Genomic DNA, 23,661 nt, shown 5'->3' on the forward strand with positions numbered 1-23,661 from the left:
AAGGGATAAGGATTTTCCCGTACCTGGACGACATTCTGATTTGCTCCAAGTCCAGGGAGGAAGCAGAGACACACACAAACAGTGTAGTCCAGACACTCACAGAACATGGCTTTTTAGTAAATTTAGAGAAAAGCCATCTGATTCCCACTCAGAGACTACAGCATCTAGGGGTAATACTAGACACCAGCAGGAATCTAGTCATACTACCACCGGACAAGATTTCAAAGATCAGATCAATAGCCTTAACCCTGATAGAATCAAAAAAGGGGGTAGTTATGTTTCTCGCCAAACTAATGGAACGGATGGTGTCTTGTTAAGTTGTGTTCCCTGGGCCAGGTTCCATGCAAGACCACTGCCGAGCCTCCTACAGCCCTACCAACATCTGATTGCCAAAAAGAGAAACAAGACCATAGCCCTGGATCAGGACTGCTGTTCCAGTCTCTCGTGGTGGTGCAATCACAAGAACCTCGGCAAGGGCCTTTTCTTCCTAGCAGAGGAACAAGTTCAGTTGCACATGGATGCCAGTCTTGAGGGCTGGGGAGCAATGTGCCAGACCCACATAGCTCAAGGTCGATGGACCAAGACAGAGAAAAAGCTCCACATAAATGTCCTTGAGCTCAGAGCCATTCGTCTGGCTCTACTTCATTTCCAGGACCTGCTTTTACACCGACATGTCCTTGCGTGAACGGACAATGTGTCTGCCAAGGCACATCTCAACAAGCAGGGGGGCTCCAGGTCATCAAAGCTCCACCGGGAAGCAGTATGGATATTCTCATGGGCAGAGAACCGAGTAACTTCCATCTCAGCGGAACACATCAGGGGAGTCCTCAACCTTCAAGCAAACTGGTTGAGCCGCCAGGTCCTTGATGAGGGGGAATGGTCCCTCAACAGATCCATATTCATCCAGATAGGGGAGAGATTCGGACTCCCAACTGTGGACCTGTTTGCCTCGGCGAACAATCATATCCTCCCTCATTTCTTCACGAGATATTTCCACCCGAAAGCAGAGGCAATGGATGCCCTGATGTTCCCCTGGCCAAAAGAGCTACTCCGAAAGTTTTCAGGAAGGAAGGAGAGGGCTATGATCATCCTAATTGCTCCCCTTTGGCCAAGGAGGCCATGGTTTCCCAGTCTCAAAGAGCTATCAATCCAGCAACCCTGGGAGTTACCGCCCATTCCAGACCTACTTCACCAGGGTCCCCTATTCCACCCAGACCCTCAATGGCTTCACTTGACCGCCTGGAAATTGAGCGGAGCAACCTCCTGAACCAGGGATACAATACAGGGATTGTTAACACCATGATCGAATCCAGAAAACCATCCACTAGACGAATATATAACTTCTCATAGAAGGCCTTCGTATTATGGTGCAGGAGAAAGCACACTGATCCTCTGGCTCCAAGCACGTCTGAAATCCTGGAGTTCCTTCAGGACGGGGTGGAACAAGGGCTCAAGGCAGCTATGCTTCATAGGCAAGTCGCGGCTTTAGCCACTGTCATACCTTCAATTGACGGTTTTTCTTCCTCCAGGCATCCACACGTCCAGACATTCTTGAAAGGAGTGCTACAGACTAGCCCCCCACCCATTCACTGTTTCCCTACATGGCGTCTCAACGTAGTATTGGCAGCACTTACACTCCCACCTTTTGAACCTATCAGGGAGATCCCAATGAAGATGTTGAGAATGAAAACAGTTTTCCTGACAGCTGTCACCTCTGCACGGAGAGTCTCCGAACTAGGAGCCCTTTCCGCTCGCAAAGGTCTTTGTGTCTTTCACAAGGACAACGTAGTCCTTCGACCCGATCCTACATTCATTCCAAAAGTGAACTCCATTTTCCACCGCAAACAGGAAATTCATCTCCCATCCTTCTGCCCCAATCCTAGCCACCCCAAAGAGAAGGAATGGCACAAGTTAGACCTCCGAAGTACTCTCAGGGTACCCCCATTTTAGACGATCTGATTCCTATTCGTATCCTTGACTAACCCAACCAAAGGTTTCAAAACGTCTAGGGCGGCAATTAGCTATGCTATAAGACAATGCATTGCCGAATCATATAGGGCCAGCAAACTTCAAGAACCCACCGGAATCACTGCTCATTCAATACACAGCGCAGCCACATCAGCGGCATTTGATAGGCAAGCCTCAGTAGAGGAAATTTGTCGAGCGGCCACATGGTCCTCAGTGTCTATCTTTACTAGGCACTATAAGATTGACTCCATGGCATCTACTGACGCAGCCTTTGGTAGAAGGGTGTTGCAGCACGTCTTGGACAAATCCTAACCCCACCCAGACTAACCTGCTCTTGGAGATCCCACAGTCTGCAAGATGCCTGCAGCCCCAGAACGAAAACGGAGCCATGTTTACTCACCGTGAGGGCTCCTTCTGTTCTGGGGGTAGAAAGGCATCTTGCCCGCCCAAGAGTATTAATTCCCAAGATGTCCGCAACAATCAGCTCATAGGGTGTTTCCGAATTCAGGTTTCCACTGATTAGATGTTACAGTACTCCTTTGCCCGCCACCTTGTACTTAACAAGGAGTTGCCTTACCTGTTTCCACTTCTAATTCCTATTTCAAACTGTTTATTCCTGTAGTTGTTGTTTGTTTCTGCACTTACCTGTCTCCTTTAGCTCGGCTAGTCCGAAAACTGGGATTAAGTGGTTTTCCCGCCCAGGAAGACAGGAAGTTGAATTTTAGTCCTGCCTCCCTGGGCACGTGATGGCAAAACCCATAGTCTGCAAGATGCCTTTCGACCCCAGAACAGAAGGAGCCCTCACAGTGAGTAAACAAGGCTCCATTCTCTGTGAACTTTCTCAGCCCCACCTACCTCACAGGGTGTCTGTTGTGGGGGGGGGAAGGGAAGGCGATTGTAAGCCAGTTTGATTCTTCCTTAAGTGGTAGAGAAAGTCAGCATATAAAAACCAACTCTTCTTTTTTGTGTACAACACTTTTGTTGAGGATTGAATGAAAAGCAAATTTGTAGAGCGGCTTTTGTAGTTTACTGGCTTTACTGGGCTTTGAAGAAAAATAACTTCCTTCTCTGTGGCTTTCCTTGTAGTCTCTTACACTGATCAACAGATCTAGAGGATTTGAAGTTCCGTCTTCAGAAGCCGATTTGAAACTGGACTTGTGTTCATTTTGGACTCAAAAGGCGGAGAGGGAATGTTGCACAGAGCTCATCCCGCAGTGTACCAAGAGCTTGCCTAAAGGAGACACAGGGATTCTGAAAATGCTGCACATTCAGGAACAATCCTCTTCCTTTATGGACTTTACGGACAACATTTTGTATCTGCAGGCCAAAGTTACTAATTTTCGGTTTAATTTTTTTTAAACCTATCTTACAGAAGCAAAATACTGTTGCATCCTTTCTTGAATGGAAGCTGTGTGCCCTGGATCAACACTCTGGAACATTTACACAAGTTAGATGCCATTCTTGGGTTGGAATGTCTCTGTCCTCCCCTCCCCTCCCGCACTGAAGAAAAATAAGTGGCAAACAGTGAAGAACAGTCAAATGATGTGACCTCGCTCATGAAACCCCCCCCCCGCCTTGTTGTCAATATGCCATTCACACTTTTTCTGTGAAAAGAATGCAACATTCCTTGACTTCAACCATTTTTTTTGTAAGTAACTCTTTGCCAGGATGCAACCCAATGAGCAGAACTAATAACCTGGGCAGATTGTTAATTGACAGGCTGAAGAGTTGTTGAAATCTGCATACTGTGCTCATTCCTGTTCAAGTATACAAAAGTCCACTTTTACTGCTTGTGGGTTATCAATGCAGCAGCAAAAATGGGGGGTGGTTTGAGGGGCATAATTTAGCAGCTATGCAATTTTTTTAAAAAAGAACGGGAAAATAAAAGAGTTACCATCTCAAGTGCTGCCAGTTAAGGTAATTTTAACGGGTATTTTTTAAAATGTTTCAGGTAGTTATTTTCTTGTAGTACTTTACTCTGCAGGCTGTGTAGCCGCAAAGATCGGCAAAGTGATATGATTCCTGAAGTTTTCATGGGGACGGTGGGACCTGGCTTGACTTCTTGTGTACATTGTTTTTAAATCAAAGGTTGTTTCGATGACAGATCATAGTAACTTGCATCTAACACAGTTGGTCAGGCAATAAATTCCGTGTCCAGTGGCTCGTGATTCACACTGATAATAGGTTTAAGCATCTACAGCTGGGCAAAGGATTTGACTCTTCAGTCATTTAATTCATTGCTGTGCTGTTGTGGCTGACTATGAATTGTAAATGGAGATAACTGGGGTTGGGTGGGGGAAGAAGCTCATTAAGAAAAATTATGAGTTTAATATATTTGTTTCCACAAGGAAAGGGGGCCTGTTTGGAATTTATTAAAGTACCTTGTGAAGTTTGTACTAAGTTTAAAAAGTATTGAATAAAGGTGACTGAAATTTTTAAAATGTTTAAATAGAAGAAATAAGCTGTACGTCACATTATTTCATTATTTTTACTTCTGTTGACTTGACTTCGAGATGTATTTTTTCCTCCTCTGCTGGTTATCAGGTTTTAACTTGCAGGTAGAGACATTTGCAGCTGCAGTCATCTTGTTTGTGGGCTTCCTAGAGGCACCTGGTTGGCCACTGTGTGAACAGACTGCTGGACTTGATGGGCCTTGGTCTGATCCAGCAGGGCTTTTCTTATGTCCTTATACTGCTCTTACCTTGCTCATAAATGTATGCATCTACCGGCTGCTCAGTGGCCTTGGACTCATCTCCATCTCTCGAGAATCCCAGGCTGAGTGTACAGCCCAGAAATTTTTCTGATTCAAGTTGAAATAAATAATTGAAATACTGAAACGATGCTAGCAAAATTTAAATAATGTTAGCAAAAGGGGGCAAATACAGCATGTACTAGCATGGATCATGTATACTGGGGTAGCCCATGTTTGTATCCCACGTTTAGCCCATCCGGCAAGATTGATTTGCAACCCTGACAACTATAGCCAGACTGACTATATGGGGTGCGAAATGTTCCATGGAAAAACATAGCTTCAGAAAACTTGCTGGAAAATTCTCCATTTTGGAAAACAAATTCTGCTCCACATCACTGGCCTCTGTAGCATAAGTATGTACCAAGTGCTGTGGCCAAGAATCGTTGCTGACTCCAGGAGGAGGAAAAATAGGCACTTTCTGTATTACTGTGAGCAAATCCAACATGCTCTTGTGGATAGAAATAGAGGTTTGGAAAGCATGGAATTCCCAGTTTCCAATCTGCACAAGACAAAGAACGGATATGTTCAGGGAAGAAGCAAGAAGGGGCAGTTTTCTTTTGCAACTTTTCCTGTAGCCCCCAGCGCTTATTTGACTGATATGAGAGAGTTGGTCTGAGCCAGGCTTAGGGTAACCGGCCAGCAGGAAGGCTACACAGAAAACAGAAAAGCAGTGGGTGGATGAAGCGTGAAACGTGCTTCTTCCCCTACTATACATTTCAGAGACAAACCGAAGGTGGTCGGCAAGTGTGGGATTCTGAAACACCTAATTTTGTCCTCTGCAGGACAGCAACAAAGTGGTTTCTAGTAGGCAAGGATTGGTTTCTAGGCTTGTGGTTGAGTACCAAAACAGTCATGCAAGGCAGAAGCATAGTACAATTTTAACACTGGCTGTAAATTTTAGTTGTACTTTGAAACATTACACACTCATACTTTTCCATGATATTCCCACTTGTGAGCTCAAATAATCTCTGCTGCATCCACTGAGATTCCATAATTTTGCAGGAAGAGCTAGTATGGCGTTTTGTGCTGGTGTAGGAACAATTTAAGCAAACTTAAAACGTGACTGTACTCAACTCTTATGCTAATTTTTCAGACTTTAACTTTCTCAAAGACCTGTTTTAACATCTTACACAAACACCTAAAAATGTGAAGCGTTATTGTGAGAGACATAACGTGATAACAGGAGGCAATGCACTTCCTTAAAGGACAGAGTATAAAAATGCTTAATAAATGAATAATAATAGCTCAGCTTGCCAGAACTGGTTACAGCTCTCTGTCAAGTGTACAGTCAATGGCTACCTGGTTTTGATCCCAAGTAATGTGAAAAAAATGGTTCTGAAATAAGAATAGGTGGGACCTTCTCAGTTGGATCTTTTTAATTGTCTCTACCAATTCAAAATCCTTCAAGGAACTGCAAAGTACTCATTCAATTGAGGCCTCAAAAGCTTTTTTTACCATTTACATCCATCTTCTAGCAAAAGCAGGTACTTTCATTAAAGTTTGTTAATATTGTTTGCTTGCTTGGATATTTTTTAAAAAAATCAGAAGCCCATCTCTCATGTCCCCCCCCCCTTTTTTTATTTCCTTATCAGCTTTTGAGCAGAGTGGGAATTTCCCAACACTGTCCTGTGTTTTGCTTTATGACATGCTGGAAACTTCACCGTTGCCAATGAGTTAATCTCTGTGCTGATCTCGGTAGCATACCTTACTATATACCATATACTTCCTTGTCTGAGATTTTAAGCCTCAAATCTCTTTCTTCTTCCTCGTAACTCATCTCACTGTACAGTCTGAAATGTTCTGCTCTTTCTGAGCAACTCTCTTGTTAACCTCAGCATTTTGTTGCAGAGGCCTAGCCAAAGGAGGAACTCCCCCCCCCCATAACTTTGGCAGCAACTGTTTCTTGGTGTCTAATGGGGTTAACTTGCATCAGATGACTCTGAGTTCTGATCCAGCCCTGGGCAGTGAAACACAGAACAAAATGCTCAAAACTGGCCAGGTTGTCTTTTTTATTATTTATTATTAAGTACAGTGGCTGCACTGTGTTCTGCTTGATATATTAAAAGACAGAAGTGCTTTGTTCTAAAATAGCTCAATGATGAAGTTAAACACTGGTATACGGAAGCAGAATGGGAAAGGTTTAAGATGATGTTCCTCGAAATTCCTCAGGCTGCCCAATGGTGCTTTACAGAGAGGATTTGTATCTGTTAGTGCCTCGGTCATTCAAAGGTAATATGAAGCAAGCAGAGATACCCAGAGCTGTGCGTCCGCTATTTGTTTGGCTTGGTTTTAGTGGCTCCGTTGTGTACTATGAATTGCCAGAAAGTCTGTTCTCTCCCCACCCTTTTTTTAAGGCTTCACAAATGTGTTGCGGTGGTTGCCTTCAGCAACCTGCTGTCTGAGTTTTTATGCACCTGTGGCAGTTCTTGTATTCATTGGATGTTGCTTTTCAAGGATTTTCTTTCTTGTCCTACGGCTGAAAGATTTTTAATTGGTAGATTATTGGACAAAAGCGATAGCTGACAGAGCAGTAGGGGCCAGTGTCATCCATTAAAGGAAATTTTATCTAGCAGGGTACTTTTATCCTGCTGTCCCTCAAAGGAGCTCAAGGATGCTTAGGTGATACTTTCCTCCATTTTTCACCCTTGTTAACAACTCTGAGATAGCTTGAGCTGAGAGGGAGGGGCCAAGGTCACCCAGTGAGCTTCATGGATTTGAACCTGAGGTTCCCAGCACTTGATCTACCGCACTACACAGACTCTCAGTTTTAATTGGTGGGTCTTAAGGGTACACTGGTGGGGGTTTTAACACAATTTTGGTTCTAGGCCGTGCTGTGATAGGAAATGAAGACGGTTTTCCTGCTGATGAGAGTTGGCTTCATTAAATTGTAAATTACCTTGCACTTGTATATCTCTAAAAACCCTACTGAAGTTTTTATAATATTTAATTATTCCAATCCAGGGAATTGATTAAAAGCCATATGATTGACTAGTTACTTGATAATCCTAAATCTTGCACATTGCAGCTATACAGTCAATCATTAAAAAACCCTTTCCCCATAAAACTTATTTCATCTTATGTTCGGTATCAGCAGTGGCAAAGTATTTTTTTTAATGTAAACATGATCCCTGGAGAAATGGTATATCGAATGGTACCCCACAGTATAATCTACTGCAGTGGTTTTCAAATTTCCTCTAGTCAAAGGAGGATCCTTTTCACATTGGTTTTTCTGTTGAAGAGCCATTGTGTGTTGCAGAGGATCTTGATGACTGTTGTAGAACACTCAAGTCATGTGGAATGGTGTTGGGCCGCCTTACGAGTTGACAGAGTGAGAATTCCCTTTAAGGGCAAGAGAGGCGACAGCCACTATCTTCTCACTGAAGAAACTTCCAACAAGCTTCTGAAGTTGAGGTCTGATATATGGTCCTTACGTGCTAAACCAAATGATTTCAGCTACATCTTACTACATCGTAATATGTTTCACTGAATAAAATGCCATAACGGTTTGACAAATGGGTAGGCACGCTTCAGGTTTTTAAAGGAACTTGATTTGAACGAAGCTAGTTCTAAGTGGCTAGCCGTAGCTTTTATTAACAAGCAATGATATGGGAGTACTGTCCTAGACTATTGGCTCATTGGACCATTCCATACCCCTCTGCTGGATCAAAGTGCCCATTTCCAAAACATATTATACAGAACTCTGAGCATGAATCAGCTTACAGGAAATGCTATCAGAGACAGTGGTAATGGGCAAGATGTCTTCCTTTGTTCCCCTGCTGATATACGAGAATGTAATTAGCAACATCTAATGTAATACATGTTTGTATATTTTTTAAACAGAAAGATATGATTGGGGAAATGATTTTAGGTTTTTTTAAGGTATAATGTTTGGTTTGCCAGTACAATCATACAATATATTTTTCCTTTTTTTACTGATCTCTGTTGTATGTTTTAACATTCCATTTGTGTAAAATATGTACAAAGACATGTTAATAAATCTTTTGAAGCACACTTTCCATCATGACTGGATGACTGCTGAGCTTTTTCTTTTCGGGGGGGGGGGCATCAGATCTTAGAAAGCTGTGGATTACAAGAACATCAAGAAGGATGATGAGGTGACTTTCTTCAGTGGATGGCCTTACACGGTGGTATAATTAGGAAAACCTCTGGTGTGCCTTCCCTTATCTTGTCAGATCTCAGAGCCAACATAGTGTAGTGGTTAAGAGCGGTGGTTTGGAGCAGTGGGCTCTAATCTGGAGAACCGGGTTTGGTTCCCCACTCATACACATGAGCAGCGGACACTAATCTGGTGAACTGGATTGGTTTCGCCACTCCTACACATGAAGCCAGCTGGGTGACCTTGGGCTAGTCACAGTTCTCTGAACTCTCTCAGCCCCATCTACCTCACAAGGTGTCTGTTGTGGGGAGAGGAAGGGAAGGAGATTGTAAGTCAGTTTGACTCTCCTTAAAAGGAAGAGAAAGTCAGCATATAAAAACCAACTCTTCTCCACCTCCTTCCCCTCCTCCTCCTCCCTCCCTCCCTCCCTCCCTCCCTCCCTCCCTCCCTTCCTTCCTTCCTTCCTTCCTTCCTTCCTTCCTTCCTTCTTCGTAGTCCACCAAGGAAGCCCAGTGTTACCACACAGCAGCAATCTATAGCAAACCACCTCTGAATATCTCTTATCCTGAAAACCCTACGGGGTCACTGTAAGTCAACTGCGACTTGATGGCACTTTTCACCACTACCAATATTCCTTAAGATCTCATTCTGATCTTACTGTCCTTTAGTGGCGAAACAGTTCAGCTGTTCCAAGTGTCCCTAGCTTTTGCACTATTGGCTGCAGAAGTGTTCAGATCCTAACATGAAGAGAAGGCAGTAGCTGCACAGTGTGATGGGATCCACCAATATCTTGCCTCATGTCCTTTTGACCCCTGGAAAAATTATTCCTGAGGTTGCAGGACCCATATGGGTGAAAAACTATGAGGAAGGAATGAAATCACTTCCTTGCATCTTAATTTCAGAACAGGGAAGGAAATCATTGTTCCTCTGGTGGTCGTTTAGGCTTAACTGTGTAGCTTAGTGCTTTTCGTAAAAGCTCTCCCCCATTTTTTCACTTTGGCTGACCCTTTCTCTGTTGTAGCTGAGGCAACAAGATCGTATGGGACTGAATCTGGATGCCAGAAGCGGCTCTGAAGTCTGAAGGGAGATTAACCAGTCTGTTGTTTGATTTCCACATCAGCTGTCAAATGATCTCTTCAAGAGTTGGCCTTGCTCGTTCCAAGGACTCCTAAATAACATTCCTTGTGTATTTGCTAAAATGGCCATTAAAAAACAACAACCCCTACAACAGTTTCACCATCACTCGATAAAGCAGGAGCTGCCTCGATGCAATTTGACTTGGATAGTAGTTTAAAATGACATTGACCGAAAAATAATCTTATAGTTTGATGGTTGATTTTTAGCTTTCATCCCCTTGCTAAAAACTTCAGGAATGCTTAAATCATAACTTTGTTCGTGAAGCTTTAAGAAACAGACCACTTCTATATATAGAGAGAGGGATGATCTTTCACCATTAAGGGTCTGTAGAGTTGCACAGACTGAAGTGATGCAAATTCTTAACAATGGAAGTTGTTACCTGGGCTGTAAATTTTGATCTTTATTTTCTCAAGCTTGCTTAGGTGGTGGTTGGTGTTCTAACGCCAGAGAAAGTTTGCATTCTTCCCAGTTGGTCACGGCCTCCCCAGGTTGTTAGAATAGCCATGTTTTGACTGAGCTACAGGGAGTCAAATAGAAACTACTCCAGGGCGGTAGATGCAGAAGTTCATGTATGGAATTTAAATTAACACCTGGTCGCTCCAATGTGAGTCTACGTATCCCTGCAAGTTAAATAGTGAAATTGTGGAACTCCCTGCCCCAGGATGTGGTGATGACTGCCAACTTGGAAGGCTTTAAGAGGGGAGTTGACACATGTTCATGGAGGAGAGGGTTATTCATGGCTACTAATAACAAGACCTTCTGCATGCCAAGCTCTACCACTGAGCCACAGACCCATCATGTCATTGTTTGGAGCTGTGCACCCCTGCCTGAGGCTCCCCCTCTTTTAAAGTAAGCTGGTAGTCCTTATGGTTGTGAGGATATGATCGAAAGTTTGTCTTTTTCTTTTTTTTTAAGGAGCTGATGAATAAGACTTAGAGTATTCACAGTGGGTAGCCGTGTTAGTCTGCCTGCAGTAGTAGAAAAGGGCAAGAGTCCAGTAGCACCTTAAAGACTAACAAAAATATTTTCTGGTAGGGTATGAGCTTTCGTGAGCCACAGCTCACTTCTTCAGATACCTTAGAGTAGTCTTTGTCATTCCCTGCAACTAACAGACATGTAAATTGCTTCTTTTGAAACCACTACATTGGCTGGCTCCTGCATCCATGATAAAAACAGAAAAGGGCCTGCTGTACTCCTGCAGCAGACAGAGGTGGCAGGATCCTGAGGTGACAGAATGGGCATCTTTAAACCAACCTTGCGAATAGCTGCTTCACAAAAATATATCCGTTTTGGAATTTGACTCTTGTATCACACAAGACCTCAACTCTCTGGAAGAACAATGGGCCTTGAATCCAAGCTCACAATCCCACCATGTCAGGATTGCCACTTTTCTTGCAAACGTGGGTCAATCGAGTGAACAAAATCCACACTTCTGCGACTCCTTAATTGCTTTGCTTGTTGCAACAGCTGAATAGTAAACTGGTGTCAAGGAGTAATCCCGTACTGAGTGGTTTTGAACGAGGTCCAATTCTTCTGTTGATTACTAAGTAATAGGTATCGAAATACCATCCGTGTTTTTAGTTTTCTGAACACCAGCGAGCACCATGGGGAAAAAAGAGACGTTCCTGTTCGCAATGTTCTCTGCTCTGAACTGCAGAGCTCTTGGTGTCATCTCACAAGAGGCAGAATCCTGACAAGCAGTGTCTTGGAGAGACATTGATGTCGTGCATATCCTTTCCGTCTGATTCTCTGGAGCGACGCGTCATGCTTTCCTTCCGGGGGCAACCAGTGCCCTTCCCTGCCCCTGAAAGTCTGGCAGAATTAATTTCTGTTCCCTGATATGCCGAAAGGAAGCTCTAGTCAAACTTTCATGTCTCTTCCATTCTGGCATTGATGTTTGCAAGCCTTCACTGTTCCCAGCAAGTTTATTTTTTTCTTTCTTTCATCCCTTCTGTGAGCCCTAGAACAATATGCAGCGGCCTTAGGCTAGGCCGACCGGAATACATCCAAATGATATTTCCAAATGGCTCCTGCACCCTCACCCCGGTCAAATACAAATGCATCACTTATGTTTAGCACTCCACTTCTTTTAAAAGCAAAACACTGATGAGTACAACAAAAGAACTCCGAAGCCATTTCATCTCTAGGGTTGCCAACCGCCAGGTAGTTAAGTAAGAGCGTGTTGTATATAGAGGCTGGCTAATCTCCTGTTAAGGAAAAATATCCCAACATGCAGCCACTTCCAATTCTTTTGTTATTTTTAGATTTTTCCCATGCTTAGTATCTCTTTAAATACCAGTTCACAAAGTTTTCATAACACGATTTACAATACTAAACCACCATAGACAAGATAGATACACGATTTACAATACTAAACTACCATAGACAAGATTTGTGAACTGGTATTTAAAGAGATACTAAGCATGGGAAAAATATAAAAATAACAAAAGAATTGGAAGTGGCTGCGGGTTGGGATATTTTTCCTTAACAGGAGATTAGCTAACCTCCAGGTAGTAGCTGGAGATCTCCTGCTACTGCAACTGATCTCCAGCCGATAGAGATCAGTTCACCTGGAGAAAATGGCCACTTTGGCAATTGGACTCTATGGCATTGAAGTTCTTCCCCTCCCAAAACCCTGCCCTCCCCAGGCTCTGCCCCCAAAACTTCCCGCCAGTGGCGAAGAGGGACCTAGCAACTCTACTGCAATAACTCCACCAGCCATTTTAACAACAACCACTCAGCTTCCTCTTTCTAGACATCACCAGGAGGTACCGTAGATGGTGTCATAAACCCACCCTGCGTCTATGTGTGCTTACATGTGTGTTCATGTGCATGTGAAGCGTGTTCCTCTTTGTTGTGCCACCACCCCAAGTTAAGAAATCCAGCCTCCTATGCTACCAATGACTTGGGGAACACCGGTAGAAGTCGTCTCTGAGCCAAGTGCAAAGGATAGAGTTCTCTGACTATTCCAACCCTTCTTCTGTGCTTGCACGTTTAATTGTGTCTAGGCGTGACTGAGTGATCTAAAGTGCGCAAGTAGGAGTTGAATTACAATCTGCGCTCTTAAACAGGAAAGGACTTTATCACTACAGATTAAGGTATGAGCACAAGACAGGGAAAATAGTTTCCAGCCTGTTGTCACAGATCTAAGGAAAAGAATAGAAAACAGAACACTAAGCTACATTTAACAATACAGAAGAGTTACCTCTGATAGTCCTTCTGGATGTTTGTGGAACAAATGCTCCTCCAGACGCCCAACTGCTCCATTCAGAGGAATCCAGCTCCCAGCATTTGGACAAAAGTTTACAGATGTTAAAGGTAAAGGTCCCCTGTGCAAGAACCGGGTCATTCCTGACCCATGGGGTGACATCACATCCCAACATTTACTAGGCAGACTTTGTTTATGGGGTGGTTTGCTAGTGCCTTCCCCAGTCATCTTCCCTTTACCCCCAGCAAGCTGGGTCCTTATTTTACTGACCTCGGAAGGCTGGAAGGCTGAGTCAACCTTGAGCCAGCTACCTGAAACCAACTTCCGTCGGGATCAAACTCAGGTCGTGAGCAGAGCTTGGACTGCAGTACTGCAGCTTACCACTCTGCGCCACGGGGCTCTTGTCACAGATGTTACCAACCTTTTAATCCTTCCTGTCCTGTAGGCGGGAAGCTTCTCCGAATCCAGACTTAAGGAATTTAGACCCATGTGGGAAGGTGCACCCCAATTAGGATTGCCAACTTCCAGGTACTAGCTGGAGATCTCCTGCTATTACAGCTGATCTCCAGCTGATAGAGATCAGTTCACCTGGAGGAAATGGCTGCTTTGGCAACTGGCCTCTATGGCATTGAAGTTCCTCTCCTCCCCAAATCCTGCCCTCCTCAGGCTCCGCCCCCAAAAACCTCTCGCCGATGGTGAAGAGGGACCTCGCAACCCTAACCCCAATCTACCAATCAACCTAGGGCTCTCGTCCTACACATCTCAACACTCAGGTCATGTTTTACAACAGCTATTGATCTTGTCCTTCCCGGCAGGCAGAACAAATGGCGACCTCTCTGTAGAAAACATCTCTTCTCTCTCTGAGCCCTTGGTGTATTTTTATGGCTCTCTTCCCTAGGAGAACAAACGGCTGTCAGGATCCCAGGAACTCCCTGATGCGCTTCAAAGCACCTTATACCTTCTGATCACAACAGATGGCTTTGCCCCTGGACATTAATTCTTTCTTAACTGTGTTTTTAACCACACACAGGAAGGCAGAAGTGCAGCCTGATACATCCCCACCTGGTACCACTTGATCTATTCAGATCTACCAGGCAGACTAGACAAGATGCCCTTGAGCAGCCTTCGAGTCAGCGCCAGAATCTCTGCCTTCCACCCCCCCTTTTACTTTGTTATCCTCCAGTCTGATGAAGAACTCTTGCACGCTCTTTTGTGTTGCAAGCTAAATAGCATATGGCTTGAGAGCTTGCTGTGGACTGATACAGCAGCCTTCATATATCATCGTGTTAGTGGTGCCAATTATTTTTAGACTACTCTTTTCATTAACTCCAAGGGGCTTACATAAGGCTGCCAGGTCCCTCTTTGACACCAAGGGGAGGTTTTTTGGGCAGAGCCTGAGGAGGGCAGGGTTTGGGGAGAGGAGGGACTTCAATGCCATAAAGTCCAATGGCCAAAGTGGCCATTTTCTCCAGGGGAACTGATCTCTATCGGCTGGAGATCAATTGTAATAGCAGGAGATCTCCAGCTAGTACCTGGAGGTTGGCAACCCTAGGCTTACAATCAATACTCTATTAACTGTTGTAGGTTTTTTTTTAAATCAAGATAAAACTAAAAACACATAAAATCTGTAAGATGTAAAACAGCAGATTGAAGCTGTTTTAAAATTGTAATAATGTTTAAAGGCATCAGGTTATCAGCATTAATTAAAAGAGAAGCATAAACACCCCAACCTAACCATAATCAGGGCAGAACAGAGAGCCTTTTGTCATGCATTCAAATATATGCAAACAATGAAGGGGAGCTGCCAACTTCCAGTTAAGGCCTAGAGATCTCCCAGAATTACTCATATCTAGATGACAGAGATCAGTTCACTTGGAAAAAATGGCTATTTGGGAAGGGGGACTCTATAACATCATACCCTGCTGATAGGGTTGCCAACCTCCAGGTACTAGCTGGAGATCTCCCACTATTACAACTGATCTCCAGCTGACAGAGATCAGTTCACCTGGAGAAAATGGCTGCTTTGGCACTTGGACTCTATGGCACTGAGGTCTTTCCCCTCCCCAAATCCTGCCTCCTCAGGCTCCGCCCAAAAAATCTCCAGTTATTTCCCAACCTGGAGCTGGCAACCCTACCTGCTGAAGTCCCTGCCTTCCTCAAACCCCACCCTTCCCTAGCTCCACCCCCAAAATCTTCAGGAATTCCCCAAACTGGAGTTGGAAAACCTAAATGAAGGTGTCACTTGAATCTCACTGGCACCAATGCTGAGACATATCTGTCCCATGTAGCCAGATGTCTTGCCTCCATAGTTGGGTGTATGTGGAGAAAGTCCCCAGAGGAAGATGTTAGAGGACAGGCACCCTCAGTGCTGTTGAGGCCATGGTCCAGACCATTTATGGCTTTGAAGATTAACAGCCCCAGTTTCTGCTTCTGGAAACGAACTGGAGTTCACACTCACTTGGTTTGGAATATTCTGGTTTTTGGAAACCCTCTCTCACAATTTTGTAAAAAAAGCCTTAACAAACGAGCCCCCTCGCAATGAAATGTGAGCCGACCCCAGCCGTGCGGATTTGTTTTTCTCTCACACAGACTGTGCTTTTCACTCATCTCTTCTTGGTTGATTGCAAGCTGATTTAACTTCAGCACAAAGTGCTCTGCTTGGATTGCAGCCCATCACTCCACTCCAAACAGATCAATATCTGGGCCTTGGTCTATTTCTTTCGAGGGGGCGAAAGCTATTCTGTGGGTTAGTTTCTTCTTTGACTTGGCATCCGAAGGAACCAGGCGTGACAGCGCAATCTATGAAGCTGAACTGAGACTATTGGCGAGTTGAACGATTGAAGATGCGGGGGCAATGGGATCCCATTGTCATACCTGCGCACCAAAAGTGGCCGTTTCAGCCCATTGGTTGATTTTACCCAATACAGTCTTCTTTGACTGGCTGGCACGCCACAGCCTTAGGTGGAGAACAACCTTTCCTAGCGCTGCTACCTGAGATGCTTTGCGCTGAGGATGCAGGGGACTGGACCTACAGCCTTATACCTGCAGAGTCTTGCTCTGGGCCCTCTTGACGTTCAGTGGTAGGAAGGGCTGTGGATCAGTGGCAGAGCATCTGCTTGGCATGCAGAAGGTCCCAGTTTCAATCCCCGGCATCTCCAGATAAAGGGACTAGGCAAGCAGGTGATGTGAAAGACCTCGGCCTGAGACCCTGGAGAACCGCTGCCAGTCTGAGTAGACAATACTGACTTTGATGGACCGAGGGTCTGATTCAGTAGAAGACAGCTTCATGTGCTCATGTGTTCATGTGTCAGCATGCATTTCCTCTCCTGCTGCTTCATGGCTCCAGCCAGGCTTCTACCTGCCCAGCGTGCACACACCCTTTTTCTTGGATTTGAAAGCCAGTGTGGTGTAATTATTAAAAGTGTTGGACTAGAACTGGGGAAATTGAAATTGTTTAAGACTTTTTGTTCCTTGGCTCCATCATCAACCAAAAGGGACACTGCAGCCAAAAAATCAGAATGAGATTGAGACTGGGAAGGGCACCCATGAAGGAGCTAGAAAAGATTCTGAAGTGTAAGGATGTGTCACTGGCCACCAAGATTAGGTTAATTCATGCCATCGTATTCCCTATTACTATGTATGGGTGTGAAAGCTGGACATTGAAGAAAGCTGATAGGAAGAAAGTAGACTCCTTTGAAATGTGGTGTTGGAGGAGAGTGTTAAGGATACCGTGGACTGCCAAAAAAACAAATCAGTGGGTTATAGATCAAATCAAGCCTGAACTGACCCTAGAAGCTAAAATGACTAAACTGAGGCTATCATATTTTGGTCACATCATGAGAAGACAAGAGTCACTGGAAAAGACAGTCATGCAAGGAAAGGTTGAGGGCAGCAGGAAAAGAGGAAGACCCAACAAGAGATGGATGGACTCAATAAAGGAAGCCACAGCCCTCAATTTGCAAGACCTGAGCAAGGTTGTCAAAGATAGGACATTTTGGGACTTCCGGGTCGGAGAGGGAGCTCCTCGGAACGCGTGGCGGATCGCGCGCCGGCTCAAAGCGGCTGGGGGCTGGGAAAACGGCCCCCTATCACCTGGCAAGCGGCACCCCTCGGCATAAGAGGGGATGCTGAATTGGATGCCAGTGGGCTGCCTGTCATTGTAGCGATTGCCACCGAGAAATTGGCGGGGGTCGCTCTGACGGGTGCAGCCCGAGAAGCGGGCGCCATTTTCTGCAGTAGCCAGGAAACCGAGGAGGGGAATTTCCGATATGAACAGCAAGTTTCTTTTGTTCTATTTCTAATTTACTTCATTAAAATCACAACTGAGGTGTTGGACAGTTTGGTTCTTGGAAATTAAAGTACTGAGTCTACTGACTATAACTCTACTAACTGCATTTAAAGTGAATCTGGGCTTTTTGCCACCTGTGGCGCAGTACAAAATATTTTTTGCCAGACACTGCCAAAAGTTGATCTGTGTATAAAAGTTAAGGTGATAAAAACTGGCATGAAATAATTAGGCAAAGAAGATAATGTGCTAGACTCTCTCTAAGATCTGATTTATATACTGTGTGATTTTCATCTATAACAAAGATCCCAAGCTGATGTTTTAAACAAGAAACGCCATCTTCACACACACCCCTCTGTGGATTACAAATTTCAGCCAGGCTTGTTTTTTAAATTCAATGGAAGACAAAGATAAAACAGAGAAACACTCCAAAGAATTTTTTAAAGGAGCTAAACAATTGCAAGTGCAGCAGACTATTAAACAACCCAGAAGTTCAGCTTCCAGTATAACACCAGTTGTTTCACTCTCTAATAAGTACCTCTATTGCTGTGAAGATGGCTGCTAAATCAAAACCTGAGGTGACTTTGAACTCTTTGCATGAACTCTGGACAAAAACCTTTCAAGAGGTTACAGAAATGATACAAGAGCTGAGTCAAAATACTGTAGCTATCTCTCAAATTACTGTAGCCATCTCTCAAAATACAAATGCTATTGCTGCCTTGCAAGATTCCATTTCAGCTATGAATGTGTGTCAGGATAAAATGGACACTAAACTTCAAAAGTGCTTACAGGACAATAAAGACACCAAGAAGAGGGTTGACAACCTGGAAATGTCGGCGGAAGCAGCTCAGGAGAGAGAAGAAAAAAGGGAAGACCACATAGCAATGCTTGAACTCAAAATAAAGGAAAATTCTATTTGTATATGTGGTTTGAGAGAAAAACTTGAAGGAACAGACTTAAAAAAATTTTTAAAGGATCTTCTGGCAGAATTTCTACATGAAGAAGAAGATGTTGTGGAAGGAATGATCATTACAGCCTACAGGATTAATTCTGCTTTTGCAGCTAAAAACAACGTGCCAAGAGACTGTTTGGTTCAATTGTTTTCCAGAAGCTATCGGGATCTCATCTTAAATAAACATTACAAAACCCCTCTAACAATAGAGGGCATCCCTATGAGAATGATGAAAGAGATTCCTTGAAGACTACTCAGAAAGAGGAAAGATTTTGCTGAGATTGTAGAAAGATTGAAGTTCAATGGGATTCAATTCAGATGGGAGTATCCACAAGGCATTTCCTTCTTGTTCAAAGCCAAAAGATTTAAGATCACAGATACGGCCAAAGCTGAACAATTTTGTTGATAGAAATTACCTGTGGTTTCAAAAGGTATTGTTGGTAGCAATTTATGCTCCCAATATAAATAAAAAAATATTTTATGACAACTTGACAACAATTTTAGCTGAACATGCTACAGAAAAAATGATTTGGATGGAAGATTTTAATGGGGTAGTAGAACCTAAGATAGATCTGCAAAAAAAAAAAAAAAGGGGGGGGGGACTGTGAGGGTAAGCTACCTGGTATTTTTAATAATCTTATAGATCAATGGGAGATGTTTGATGTATGGAGACTGTTACATGGGAGTAAAAAGGGATATACTTTTTTTTCAGCTAGACACCTTACCTTTTAAAGAATAGATATGATCTGGCTTTCCAAAGGTTTGATAAACATCTCAGAGGATGCTGAGATTTTACCTAGGGTGTTATCAGATCATAATGCAGTTTCAGTAAAAGTTAAGATAGATAATAGAAGGAACAAGCCGTGGGTAATAAATGAATTTTTATTTAAAAAAAATAAAAAAATAGTAGACAAACTCAAGATAGATATACAAAATTATTTTTCTGACAACCTAGATAAGGGAATAAAGGAAGAGGTAATATGGGATGCTGGTAAAGCAGTAATTAGAGGACTTTTAATACAACAAAGTACAAGATGGTTCAAAGAGAAGGAGGCACAAATATATACATATATATATTAGAAAACATTAGACAAGGAGAAAGACAGCTTAGAAATTTACATGATAAATTAGCAAAACAGGAACAGTTAAATAATTTGAAAAAATTACAACATCAATATGAATTTTTATTAACTACTGAAATTGAAAGGAAAGTAATGTATAATAGACAAAGATTTTTTGAACTTGCGAATAAACCAGGTAAATTGTTAGCATGGCAGCTTAAACAGAAAGGGGAAAAATTACCAATTTTGAAAATTAAGAAAGATGGAAAGGTATTAACAGATAAACAAAAAATTATGGAAACATTTGTAGAATATTATACAAAGTTGTATAGCAAAAATTCAACATCAGAAAGGGAAATGGATGTTTATCTTGACCAATTCGATTGGGCAAAAATATCACAAGAAAATAGGGAGATATTAGAATCCAAAATAACTATGGAATAATTAAAAAAGGGTATAGGTAAGAGTAAATTAAATAAATCTCCAGGGGTGGATGGATTTACAGCACTTTATTATAAAACTTTCCAAGAACTATTATCTCCACATTTATTAAGAGTAATGAACGCTTGTTTGCAGAATAGATTTATCCCCCAAACCTGGAAACAAGCAAATATAGTATTAATACCGAAATTGAATTCAGATTTATTAGATGTCAAGAATTATAGACCTATTTTATTATTGAATAATGACTATAAATTATTTGCAGAGATCTTAGCATCCAGATTAAAAATTGTTTTAAATCAGACAATACATGAAGATCAAGCGGGGTTTTTACCAGGTAGATTGATCAGTCAAAATGTTAGAGTGGTAATAGATCTTTTAGAATACGCGTTACAACTCCGGTAGCTATGATATTTTTAGATGCCAAAAAAGCATTTGATAATGTGAATTGGAATTTTATGAAGAAAATATTAGACTTTATAGAAGTGGGAACAAAGTTTAAAACAGCTATTGAAAATATATATAGTTATCAGACAGCTAAGCTGTTGATAAATGGTACATTATCAACACAATTTGAAATTACTAAAAGGTACTAGACAAGGTTGTCCTCTTTCTCCTTTATTGTTTATAGTAGTGCTGGAAGTCTTATTGAAAAAGATTAGACAAATGGAAGATTTACATGGATTTCAAATAGGGAGAAATCATTTTAAGATTAAAGCATATGTAGATGATCTTGTATGTTTTTTAACAAATCCTATTGATCAAGTTGAAAATTGGAATAAAATAGTGGAGGTTTATGGAAAACTTGCAGGTTTTAAAATAAATAAGAGTGAAACCAAAATATTGGTTAAAAATATGACTCTCTCACAGCAACAAGATTTAATTAAAAAATCGAGCTTCACTATTAAACATAAAATAAAATATTTGGGTATATGGTAATCTCAAAATAATCTTAATTTATTTCAAAATAATTATATTAAACAATGGCAACAGATTGTAACAGATTTTAAACATTGGGGGAAAATACCGCTATTACTATGGGGCAAAATTGCTGTGATTAAAATGATGGTATTACCCAAAATGCTCTTTTTGTTCCAAAATTTTCCAATTATAAAAGGAGTACATATATTCAAAGGTTGGAAGAAAGATATTTTAAACTTTTTATGGGGAAAAGAAAGACATAGAATAGTGTATAATTAATTCAACTAAAGGAAACAGGAGGATTGGGGTTACCCAATTTAAGTATTATGAAGCAGTTTGTTTTAATTGGATAAAGAATTGGATATTATTAGAGAATATAAAACTTTTAGAATTGGAAGGTTTCAACTTACGTTTTGGATGGCATGCATATTTGTAGTATGAGAAAGAGAAAGTAAATAAATAATTTAATTCTCATATTACTAGATCTGGTTTATTCCAAACTTGGAGAAAATAAAAAAGATTTTAAAAAAAATAAAACTCCAGGTTGGATTAATCCAGTAGAAGCATTTATGAAGAGGGGTATGCAACTAAATTTAGATATGGATTTTTATAGAGAGATTATAGAGTGTAAGGAAGGGACTTGGCTGTTAAAGTGTAGAGAAGAGCTTAAAATAAAAGACTGGTTTATGTATTATAAATTAAAAGATATATTTAATAAGGATAAGTTGAAGGGTTTTAATGAAAATAAATCCAGATTTGAAATTATATTAAACAAGGGAAATAAAGGATTGATAGGATGGATTTATAAATTATTAATTGAAATGAATTTAGAACATGAAAGAATTAAACCAGTGATGGTGAAATGGATGAAGGAGTTAGGATATAATATTGACTTGGAAATATGGGAAAATTTGTGGGAAAAACAATATAAATTTACAATTTCCAATGAAATAAGAGAAAACCAATATAAAATGTTTTATAGATGGTATATTACTCCTGTTATGATAAGCAAGATGAAAAAAGGTGATTCGGATTTATGTTGGAAATGTGGAAAAGACAAAGGTACATTTATGCATGCATAATGGTTTTGTAAAAAATTAAAAAAATGGAGAAAAGTATTAAATGAAACTAATAATTTGATTAATTCTGAAGTGAAAACGGACCCTTCCTTTTGTCTATGGGTATACCTGAAAACAATTTAGACAGATGTGATAGAGTCATATGTCAATATAGTTCTGCAGCGGCAAGAATTATAATAGCTAAAACCTGGAAGCAAGTAAATAAACCTTCTATTAAAGCTTGGAGAAATTATGGATGTATATGCAAATGGCCAAATTAACAGAGTCCTTACATGGAAAGGACATGGAAGATTTAAAAAAAACATGGTCAAAGGCCGTCGCATATTGGGACAAACTGGCGAAAATGAATTTTATTAATTTAGTTAATGAGTTGTAGATAACTGATTAATGGTTTTTATGATGATTTTATTATATCTATTTTTTAAAACTGTCATAACACTTCTCCGGAAGTCCAAAGTGGTGATGGGACACTATATCAGGGTGGGTGGTGGTTTCTCAGGGCATTATGAATTTCGTAATTTTTATTATAATAAGTAGTATTAATTGTTAAGTAAGTGCTCTTTTGTATTCTCTTTTTCTTTTTATTTGTATGTTTTGTTTTATGTTATAAAAAATAATAAAAATTTATTAAAAAAAAAAGATAGGACATTTTGGAGGACATTGATTCATAGGGTTGCCATGAGTCAGAAGCAACTTGACGGCACTTAACACACACAGAGAGAGAACTGGGGTGACCTCAGTTCACATCCCCACTTGGCTGTGGGACAGTCACTCTCTCTTAGCCTCACCTACCTCACAATATAGACAGACAAGGCCATGTCTCTCTGAGTCTTGCTCTACCCTGTCCCTTACTTATTCTCCGTTCTTATTCTTTGTCCCCATTGTTCCCTGAGCTGGAATACTTGGTAAGGTAGGTTATTATTATCTGAGAGAATGTGGCTTGAGTCTTAGGCCTACAGCCTTGAGTCTTAAGCCTATGGATTGTAGAAGAAGTGTGAGATTCAAACCAGATCTGTAGCTCAGACTCTTTGCTACTTAAGAGATGTTCATGGCCAGACGTACATCTGTGGTGGAAAGTGACCTGCAAGGCCTCAAACTTCTCATTTGGCTTTGGCTTCCGGATTCAATGCTGGGAAAAGCTGAGGTGTAAATATGTCAGGGAGAAGCTCAGAAATCTCCCAGCCAGTGCAGCTATCCTGACAACTTGTAGATTGGGTGTTTAGTAATAGGAATCCAAAGTGGTACTTCATCATTACCTTTAAATGAGTAATGTGGCAGAAGACAGGATATTTTCTACAGGGAAATTGAAAGGATTTCCAGATGAATTCCTGGTACGCTTTGAGGAATCTGGCACACAGGGGAATTTTGCATTTAATTAATAGCCTTTGGCTGTGTTAAGTCACACGGTCCTGGCATCCATACATTTTCCTTGCAAAGAAATAGATCATATTGGATCTTGGCCCAATTCAGTGAGAACACAAATCGTTATCATCCTTCAGCACTTGGATGGTCCGAAAAAAAGCCAAGATCTTTTCTCGTTTACAAAACAACCTTTGCCTAGAAGCAATTTTATTTTCTCTGGGGTTACAAAGCGAACAGTCATTCACAGGTCTGAATGAGTCAGGATTAATTGCAGTCAGGTCCACAGATGCCTTTGGGGAGTACCTACTTAAAAACAAATAATCGCATAAAAAACCCTTCAAGTATTTGTAAGGACCTGCCTGCTGAGTAGTCCCCATT

General features: G+C 41.6%; 1 protein-coding gene across 1 annotated transcript in view; it reads left to right on the forward strand.

Moving 5' to 3' along the window:
- Window positions 1-3,085, forward strand: part of ZNRF2 (zinc and ring finger 2) — a 71,629-nt gene extending 68,544 nt beyond the window's left edge. The window contains exon 5 of the mRNA XM_056857815.1: window positions 3,055-3,085. The gene's annotated coding sequence lies outside the window, so the exon portion shown is untranslated. The remainder of the gene's footprint in view (window positions 1-3,054) is intronic.
- The last annotated feature ends 20,576 nt before the right edge of the window (window positions 3,086-23,661 follow it).

This window comes from Euleptes europaea, chromosome 11 (assembly GCF_029931775.1).
Source record: "Euleptes europaea isolate rEulEur1 chromosome 11, rEulEur1.hap1, whole genome shotgun sequence".
NCBI classification, from domain to species: domain Eukaryota; kingdom Metazoa; phylum Chordata; class Lepidosauria; order Squamata; family Sphaerodactylidae; genus Euleptes; species Euleptes europaea.